The following is a 9236-nucleotide window of genomic DNA, read 5'->3' as shown; positions in this document are numbered from 1 at the left end:
GCATTGCATGATCAATCCAGGCTGTTCCAGGGAGGAATGAATTACTCACCAACCAGTTCAGGGGCCCATTAGGGTCACGTGCATGGAAAGCCCTGAGAGGACACAGATAGCAGCTTCTCCTCATAGAGGTCAAATGTTTCTGTTCTTTCAAAACCTGCATAAGAAAACTTACAGCAAATTGCCTCCATCCATTTTCTTCCCCTTATTCCTTCTAGAAGGGCTCACAATGTGACCAAAGGCATTTGGTCCAAGTGGACTGACTGAAGTATCTGGGCCTCTTTCTAGGCAGGGTGCTCTGCTATCTAACAGCAGAAATACAATTCCCACGTAGGCCTCCAATATAATTAGAAACAATTTGTTAGAAGTCCTCAAAAAGCACCACAGCAACATGCCCAAGCAGCCTATGCCAGACACTGCTCCCAGAAACACCACTTTATTGTTCACCCCTGTGAGCCTGTGCCACCCCTCACACACACCAGCCATCCCAGCACAGTGGCAGGTTGGCTACTGGCTGTCTCTGGGGGGCTGGGCCACGGCTGGCCCTTGGTTCTGGGCTCGTGTGCTCTGGCAGACTCACCCCCCACACACTGCACAGCCCTCCAGGAGCCCCTGTAATGCCCTAGTCTTCTCTACCAGTGAGAGCTGCTGCCCAGGAAAATTTCTCCAGTCACCTTGAAAACGTGAGGAACAGTCCAGAAAGTGAGAGCAGGGGCAGTGAATCAACCAGCAGTGCCACGAACCTGCAGCTGAGAGAGGGCTGTGAAAACACGTTGCCACTGTGAAACCTGCTCCATGCAGCACCTGCTGGGGCCCAGCTGAGAGCAGGACATAGGGGTGCAAACACAAACCCCTCCATAAAGATATCACAGAATCATCACAAAATGGTTTGGGTTGGGAGGGACCTTAAAGATCATCTCATTCCACTCCCTGCCACGGGCAGGGACACCTTCCACTAGACCAGGTCGCTCCAAGCCCCATCCAGCCTGGCCTGGGACACTGCCAGGGATGGGGAATCCACAGCTACTCTGGGCAACATAATTACACTCAGTAGTGTCAGACACTGACATTACCTCTGCAGGTGTGCTGCATACCTGCTCATTGCTGATTGCAGGAACCCAGGGATCAGAAATCCAACCCAAGGACGATTTTTCAAGGTCCTTCTCTAACAGCACTGCTTGCTCAACTGGATGCAGCAGGGATCACACACAAGAAGACCCTGTAGACTCCATCGTTCTGCAATCCATCCCTTGTTTCAACCAGAGAAATAATTATCCTTTGCATGTGAAATGATCGAAGTGCTTAAAAAAAAGAAATCAAACTCCAGCTCCTCAATCAGGAAGGCTGCCAAGCTATCGAATCAATAGGTTGTTAGATACTTGAAGTATGGGAACATGTGAAAGCTATCAAATGATTTCTTTGTTAATAAACTGCTACAGTAATTACCATTAGAATAGAAATGGAAAGATATGGATCAGAAATGGAACGCTGTGAATGGTTTCTCATTAAGTGAAATTAAAGCCCACGGGATTTTTTTTCTTTTCTTCTTGCCACGACTCTGCAAGGTTTTAAGCTGCTCATGCACCCAGCTTTGTCTACCCCCATTTCACCTTAATATCTTCAAATCAGTGAGCCTCCAGTACAGAGATTTTTTTCTCCACCTCCTCTCCCCCAGTGGCAGAGGGGACAGGGAATGGGGGCTGCAGTAAGTTCATCACAGGTTGTCTCTGCTGCTCCTTGCTATAGGACACGGGGGAAGCTCCTAGCAGCTCCTCCTGCTGCCAAAACCTTGCTGTGCAAAGCCCCCACACACAGAGACAGCCAGCATGAGAGTACCATGACCCAAATTACTAACTTGCAAAAGTCTGCTGTGCTAAAACATAAGGTTTCACTTAAAGAATGTGGCAAGCTCCTCAACTCATAAACACATCAGGAGGCAAAACAAACAGCCAGGCCCCCTCCACCCCTCCCGCTCACCACTTGTGATCATTACAGTAATAGATTTTTTGCAGTGAAAAAGCTTGACCTTGTCTGAAGAGCAGGTCAGAGACTGCAATGAGATACTCCCAGGGTTCAGCTTCGCTCCAATTAGCGGGACAGGAATTGTCGTGTTGGCTTCAGGGGGAGGAGGGACAAAAGCACTTGCTGCAGGTGGAGGAATAGTCTGGCTGTCCAAGCTCCCTCAGCTGCCCACACAACAGTCCCAAGTACCCTGACATTGCTCCTCCTCTACCCTGCCTGCAGCTGAGAGCACACAGCTTCCCTCAGGATGTAGGAGGTGCCAAGTGAGTGACCCCGATCGATGGAAGGAGCAGGTCTCCAAAACCCCAACTCTTCTTATGAGAAACAGAAAGGTTGTGGAGGCTGGAAAACACCTTAAAGGTATCACTGAACATCTGCAAATCCCACTTTACCCACAGTGCTTAGACAGGACAACATTAATATAGCCCCACAGCTCTGCACATACAGAATTTCAAGTGATTCCAGACCCTTTTCCAGACCTAATGCATTTAATGAAATTGGTTGTCTTCTACTAGCACTGAAGAAGGGGGGAAAGGACTAATGGATGTACATTAACCTTTTGGTACTAGATTTCCCGATACCAGCTACTAATGCAAAATCCATTAGAGGGAAATGTCTGGGAACTGGAGTGTGTAACTGCTGGAATGCTGTGAGAAGCCTGAAATTCTGAAGTGGACACAGCAGGGACAGAGACACTGGTTGCAAGTGCAAGAAGATTAAAGAGAGCTCTCTGATCTATTTGGGCAGAGAAACCCTGCAAAAAATCAGCAAGAGGCGAAGATTTGGAAACTGAGCTTTGCAGCTGCTCCTTCAGCAGGAGAATTTTGTTGCTCACCCCACGGGCAGAGCTTTGAAGCCCCTGCATAAAACCTCTTCCCTTGCCACACCAGTGCTGATGGGCAGTGCAACACCACTCCCCATGCATGAGTTCCTTCCCAAGTCCTCGTGCTGGCCTGGGCAGCACCAAAACAGTGATCTCCATCCTCCAGCAGGAACAAAATGATCTTTTTTCAGATCATCTTCTTGAAGATGAAAGAAATAACAGGAGCAGCCTGGACACTGTGAAGCAGGAACAGAAGAGGTGAGGATGCTCGTGGCATTGAAGAGACAAAACTGCCTCAAATGAAGGATTTCTTCACTTGCTGGGTGCTCTTGCTTTGAAATTGCAAGATTTAAGTGCTTTTCTTTCAGGGGTGTGAAGAGCAAGGGGAAAGAATGAGAGCAGAAGTGAATATTATCATTTAATAAGCAAAGACAGTTTAAATAGTTACTTTAATGTGCACTAATTATGTGTGGGACTGTGCAGCCCATCCCAAGGCCTCTGTCCCTGCTGCATTCAGGCATGTTCACCTGCCATGGTCCAATATTATTGCTCATGCCTGTAGTGCAAGTGCCATCTCCAATGTAACAGATCATTGTGGAGATTGATCCAGAGCCAGGACTACCTGCCTGACCTTCAGTAGGAACTGTGGTTCCTTCTGACTGGTAGATCTTATGTCTGTGAGGGGCCTGTGCCACAACCAGGAGCTGCTGCATCTTACCACTTATTTATGTGTGAATCTGGGAGTTCAGTTGAAAGCCTGGATCTCCATTTTGCATTCACAATCTCTCTTTGCAGTGCAAATCCTGTTAAAAGTACCTGCCTCAGGTTCTCTCTGTCCAAGCCTGGTCCCAATGGATAGCTGACTACAGCTGGGCTCCCTGTGCCCATCCTTTCTGCACCCAGACTCCCTGCACGCTACCAAGGCTTCCTGCCGAAACACATGGGCCCTGGAAGGAAAAAGTAGAAGCAAGGTTATGAGCTTTTCCTTGGATTTGACAAATGTAGATGGAGTGCAACAAGACCAAATCAAATCCTGGTCCCTCTTCTCACCCCACTTTCTCTGCCTGCTGGGAGCATTTTCAGTGGCCACAGAGACTGGTTGTGTCCCACGCTGGCCCAGGGTGCAGGAGAGGCCCAAACACCCACCCAGCTCCTTGGGCAAGTCTGGTGTCCTGCCACGGGTGGGACAGCAAGCCTGTGCCTCACAAGCCTCGAGGTACAAGGGCCAGCCCCCTTCCAAGCCCCAGGTACAAGGTGCTGCACACAGCACAGGAACTGCTGATTCCATGGAGGCAGTTTGCTGTTCTCTCATTATGGAGCCAAGGTTGATTTCACCAAGCACTCTTGAAAGAGGCCACAAAAAGCCATCACTGGAAAAGAACAAATGCTTGTTCCCGGATGTTTTCACCACAGCTTGTGCAGCAGGTACACAGCAAGCAAGGAGCCAGAGACCAGAAATGTTGGGCTGTGAGGGGACTGAGCTGGGAGGAACATCTGCCTCCAATTTTTCAGTTAAACAAAACTGTGACTTTTAATTTAATAAAAACCTTCTGCCTAAAACCACAGATAAAATCATTCAAGCTTGGCTGAGTTTAAAACCAGAACCTGGCACCTCTTCAGAAGCACGTTAGTGAGCTTAGGGTAGAAAATCTCCCCATTCTGACAGACACAGCTGCTGGGACCCAACTGCTGAGCAGGAACGAAGGACCAGGCCTGGGCTCCAGACTCAAAGCACAAGGGAGTCATGGGCAATATTTACATTAATAACAACATTGCTTGTGTGAGGGCTTTAGAAATGACACATGCCACTAAGAGCAGCTGGGTTGAACCCAGGGTACATCAGCCACACAGGTGACCCTGACTTTATACAGCCAGCCTGAGGGCAGGTGAAGGGGTTGAACCCAGAGCACAGCCTGGTTCCTCTGCCTCTCCCAATCCTATCATCTCCTGCTCTTGCAGAACGAGCCTGGGGGACACAGCCAGGCAGAGCATATGGCATTACATTGCTGCACAGCATAAAACAAACACAGGGGAAGAAAAAGATCCAGCACTGCAGACTTATTGAATTAAACATTATTGTGGCTAACGCAATCAATAAAGCATTGATTGCATTATCCATATTAATATTTAATTCAATTAAAAGGCCCACATTTTTTTAAAGTGTTCCTTCAGATCTTTTATGCTGCAGAATTAAATTTTGCTGGACCATGCATTCCAGGTAGACCCAAACTATAGACGATTTGGGTTTGCCCTGGCACCAGCTGTTCAAAACTGACCCTTCCAGCTGAGCAGCAGCAAACCACTTCCCTGGTCAGGCTGTGTCTGGCACCCAGTACAAACCCTGCAGAGAGACCAGGACCCCCCTCAGGGGAATGTGGAGTGCACAGGTGTGTATGGCAATTGGAACACCTTCCTATCCAAACTGAGACCCCAGAAGAGGCAGCCTCACACCTGCTCCCCCCACCAAATAGTTTGGCTCTTCTGAGAATTAGTAGTTTCCTAAACTAGCAGGAAATTACTCCAACCCCACATGAGCTGAAGAAATAAGTAAATTTTTATCAGTTCAGCAAGCTGAGCAAGACAGACAGCTTTGCTGCTGCTTCACACTCCACTTTGTAATAGCTGTTTTGACCTGTTCTCAGAGTGTATGTCTAGCTGAGGGGCCTGTGAGGGTAAGCCCTGCTCTGCAGCACTGTCACTGAACAGCCACAGCCCCAGGCTGAGCTCAGGCCTGGGGAGGGGCTGCTGTGCTTTACAGATGTGCCCATGGGGGGGAACCTCTGCTTCTGGAGCACTGTTGACATGCAGGGCAGGTGTCATAAGGCAGCCACCAGTGGTGCTGCACAGGGAACTCCTCCCAGCTGCAGTGCAGAGAACTTCCAGCACCCACTGGAGCAGGACATGCCAGCCCCTGCTGGAAAACAAGCCCCGGGGACCAGCCACTCCAGTGCCTGTCACTGCCCCAGCACCTCGGAACAGGGAGTGACAGCAGGGCCTCAAACACACAGTGGGAGCTGATGGCTCTCTGCTACTTCATCAGACCAGGCCTCCTGCCAGCACTTAAATTGAAGCACACAAAATGCATCTTCTCCATAGGAAATAAAAAAAATAAATAAAGGTGGGAATCTTCCTCCCCTTCTCTCCTCTGATTACACACAAAATGTTCTTCTGCTTTTAAGGGCAATTTAACACTAGTTAAACTACCATTAATTTAAATCAAACAAGTCTAGAAAGATAGAACATGCTGCACTGTTATTAAAAACAGCTGAATCTTCATTTGTTCCATCCAGACACTGCTGCCCATTTCCAAGCCAATACTATCTGGCTGTCCAAAGACCTCTTGCTGTAGTTTTTGAGCCTGCTTTGTTGGCTTTTGCAACACAATGCAGCCCACTTAGTTATCAGAGAGATTCAAACCTTCCCATCAAACTGCTTTTTCTTGCACAGTGTGAGAGAAAGGCAAAAAAACCAGGACATGGGGCCAAACTGATTAATAGCAATCACTGTGACATCACATTTCCAGGTGATCCTCCAGCACTGAAGTACAAAATAGCTTGAGCAGGAAAAAAGAAAAGCTTTGTTCTGCTTTTCATGGACCTGTCCTCAACAAGATGCCAAGATGCTGCTACCCAGACTTTGCTGGCAGTGCAGCTGATCCACAGGACAGGCCAGAACAGCTCCTGCCCAGCAGCTCTGTCAGCACTGCAGGGCTGGCAGCTGTAAATGGACTTTCCCCCTTCCCTCTCCCACCCTGGCAGCAAAGCCAGCCCACAGGAACTGGAAGCAGCACAGTAAGCACAGGCAGGGGGACCAGATGATCCCTGTGTTTATATATTTTCCCCAAATAACCCACACCAATATGAAGTTTTACAACAGGCTGTGGCTTCCATGCAGACAGCTTTGTCCTGAGCAGAATGTTTACAGGAGCTTCATTAGCCAAAATGTGGATCTGCTGGAAGACTGCAGCAAAAAATAGCTGCTCCAGAGTAAGTCTGGTCTTAAACAAGGCACGTGAACTAGGCAGGGAATACACACAGCTTCAATCCCCCACCTAGGATTATTCCTTCCCTTGAATTAATTCCCTTCAGTCATTCACTCCTTCCATGAGCCCTGCCCAGGCTGATCAGGGATAACCATGTTGGGTCCCACAGAGCCTGTCAGGTCCAACCTCCCTCAGAGCTTGGGATGGAGCAGCAGAGAGGGGCTTTAGTTCAAGCCCCACAAAGGCTGGGTAGGTGCCAGCTGGTGAAGCACTTGCTGACATCTTAGTTACTAAAAAGATGCACGTCTTTGGACCCTCCTATGCTTGCTATCATGCAAAAGAGGACTGCAAGACAACAGAGCCACAGCACCTCCCAGGCACGCCAATTCTGATCTGAGAGCAAAACCAGCCACTGTTTTATACTACTTGGTTATACTACTTTTATACTACTGTTGTTCCCCTAAAACACTTGCAGAAATATTGCAACATCACTCAAAAAGATTGAAAATATTATCTTCTATAATAATAAATATAATTAATAATATAATTAAAATATAATATAAATAATATATATAAATATAATTAAATAATATAATTAAAAATATTATCTTCTAACTATTAGAGTTGTTAAACTGATGTCACTGAGCCCCAGGCATTGCTATTCAAGGTGTTATCGAGTGTCCCAGATGAACTAGGTCATTATGAGAAACAGGTAATTTTCAGGGGAAGATGCCTGAAAATCATTAGGCTGAGGAAGGAATTCTCCCCTGTGAGGGCAGTGAGGTCCTGGCACAGGTTGCCCAGAGAAGCTGTGGCTGCTCCATCCCTGGAAGTGGATTGGACCTTGGCTTGGAGCAACCTGGTCTAAGGGAAGGTGTGCCTGTCCACAGGGCTTGGAACAAGCTGGACTTTGGGGTCCCCTCCAGCCCAAACCATTCAGTGATTCACAGTATTTCTGATCAATAAAAATACCCATAATCCAGAATGCAAGTCCTGTACTTACTGTCTCTTCACATGAGGTAATGATCACTGAATGACCTTTAAGGTCCCTTCCAACCCAAATCATTCTATGCTTCCATGAGATGCCCCCATCATCAGTGCACATTAAGTACATGCAGGCTAGCAGAATGCTAGTATAAATTCATGTTACAGCTAAGGTTCTTTATTAACCTTTAACAGATTGTCTTTGATGAACTCATCCCCTCCCTGCCTCAGACTATGCCAGGCTACTGGGGCCATCAGTGCCTCAAGTCTCTCACACTGCCTGAAATACCTCGTTATTTTGAGCTTGCCTCCTCCTACCTTCCTTTAATGCACCCTTGCTTTTGGGCTAGAAGAGACAGAAAAGAAACGATCCACACGCCTCATGATTTTATAACCTTGCTTTCAGGAGCCAAAATCCATTCAGTGGATTAAGGGGCTTGATGTATCCTTACTGTAAGCCCTTTTTAGACAGGGTGCTATCCCTCTGCTTCCAACAATTAGCAGGAGCAAATTAAGCAGGGTCTGTGTCACTGACCTCTTGCTTTTGTGTACTTACACATGGCTTCAGTGATGACTGGCACCTGCTGTAACTCTGGCATCAAACCTACTGTGAGGCCCTTCAAGTCTGTATCTGCATAAACTGATCACACTGAATCCCTGCAGAGACCTGAAGGAGGTGGGCCAGAGTTAATCTTGGGTAAGGATCTCCCCTCAGTATGATATGGAGGGATTCTTAATGTGATTTGATAGAAACTCTGCTTGATAACACAACTTGATTCAAAGGAACACTGAAGAGGTTCAGAGCAGGGCTTAAAAAAAAAACATTAATGGCAATTTTGTATCAGAGTTTCTTTTCATCTGCCAAGGAAAAATAGCTCTTAAAATCTGTAAATGTGCTGCCTCTCCTTTAGGACAGAGAATAGGATTACTGATGGGCCAAATTTCTTCCTGGTACAGAGCAGAAAATCTCCATTCTTCAGAATTTTGCAGAGATTCGCTGCTACTTTTGCAAAGAACACTGCATTAGGTATATTGATGTGCTATGAAATGCCAAGTTAAAATGTGCTACAATTGTTAAAACAAACGACCGAACTCACACGGTATCGACTCGGCCCCTCATTTGCTGCCAGTGTTTATCTGCTGAAAAACCCACTGCACACTTATCCCATGGGCTGCTCCATTTGCTAATGAGCCCTGCATCCAGTGAAGAGCAATGGCTCGGTCTGGCATAAGGGATAGATCAAGATACTCCAGCTACTCAAGGTGAAAACTGTACCTGTCCTACCTGGAGAGTACTAGGAGCTGTACAGAGCATACTGAGAACTGGCACAGGCTCTCCAGGGACAATGGTTACAGAACACAGCTCTCTTCATCTGCAAAAGCAGCTCTTCAGTGTGATAAGTGATCTTCACAGCTGCCCAAGCTCAC

This window comes from Manacus candei, unplaced genomic scaffold (assembly GCF_025592945.1).
Source record: "Manacus candei isolate 608988 ecotype Guabito, Panama unplaced genomic scaffold, ASM2559294v1 h1tg000023l, whole genome shotgun sequence".
NCBI lineage: Eukaryota > Metazoa > Chordata > Aves > Passeriformes > Pipridae > Manacus > Manacus candei.
The sequence above is the reverse complement of the archived record's forward strand: the minus strand, read 5'-3'. Positions refer to the sequence as shown.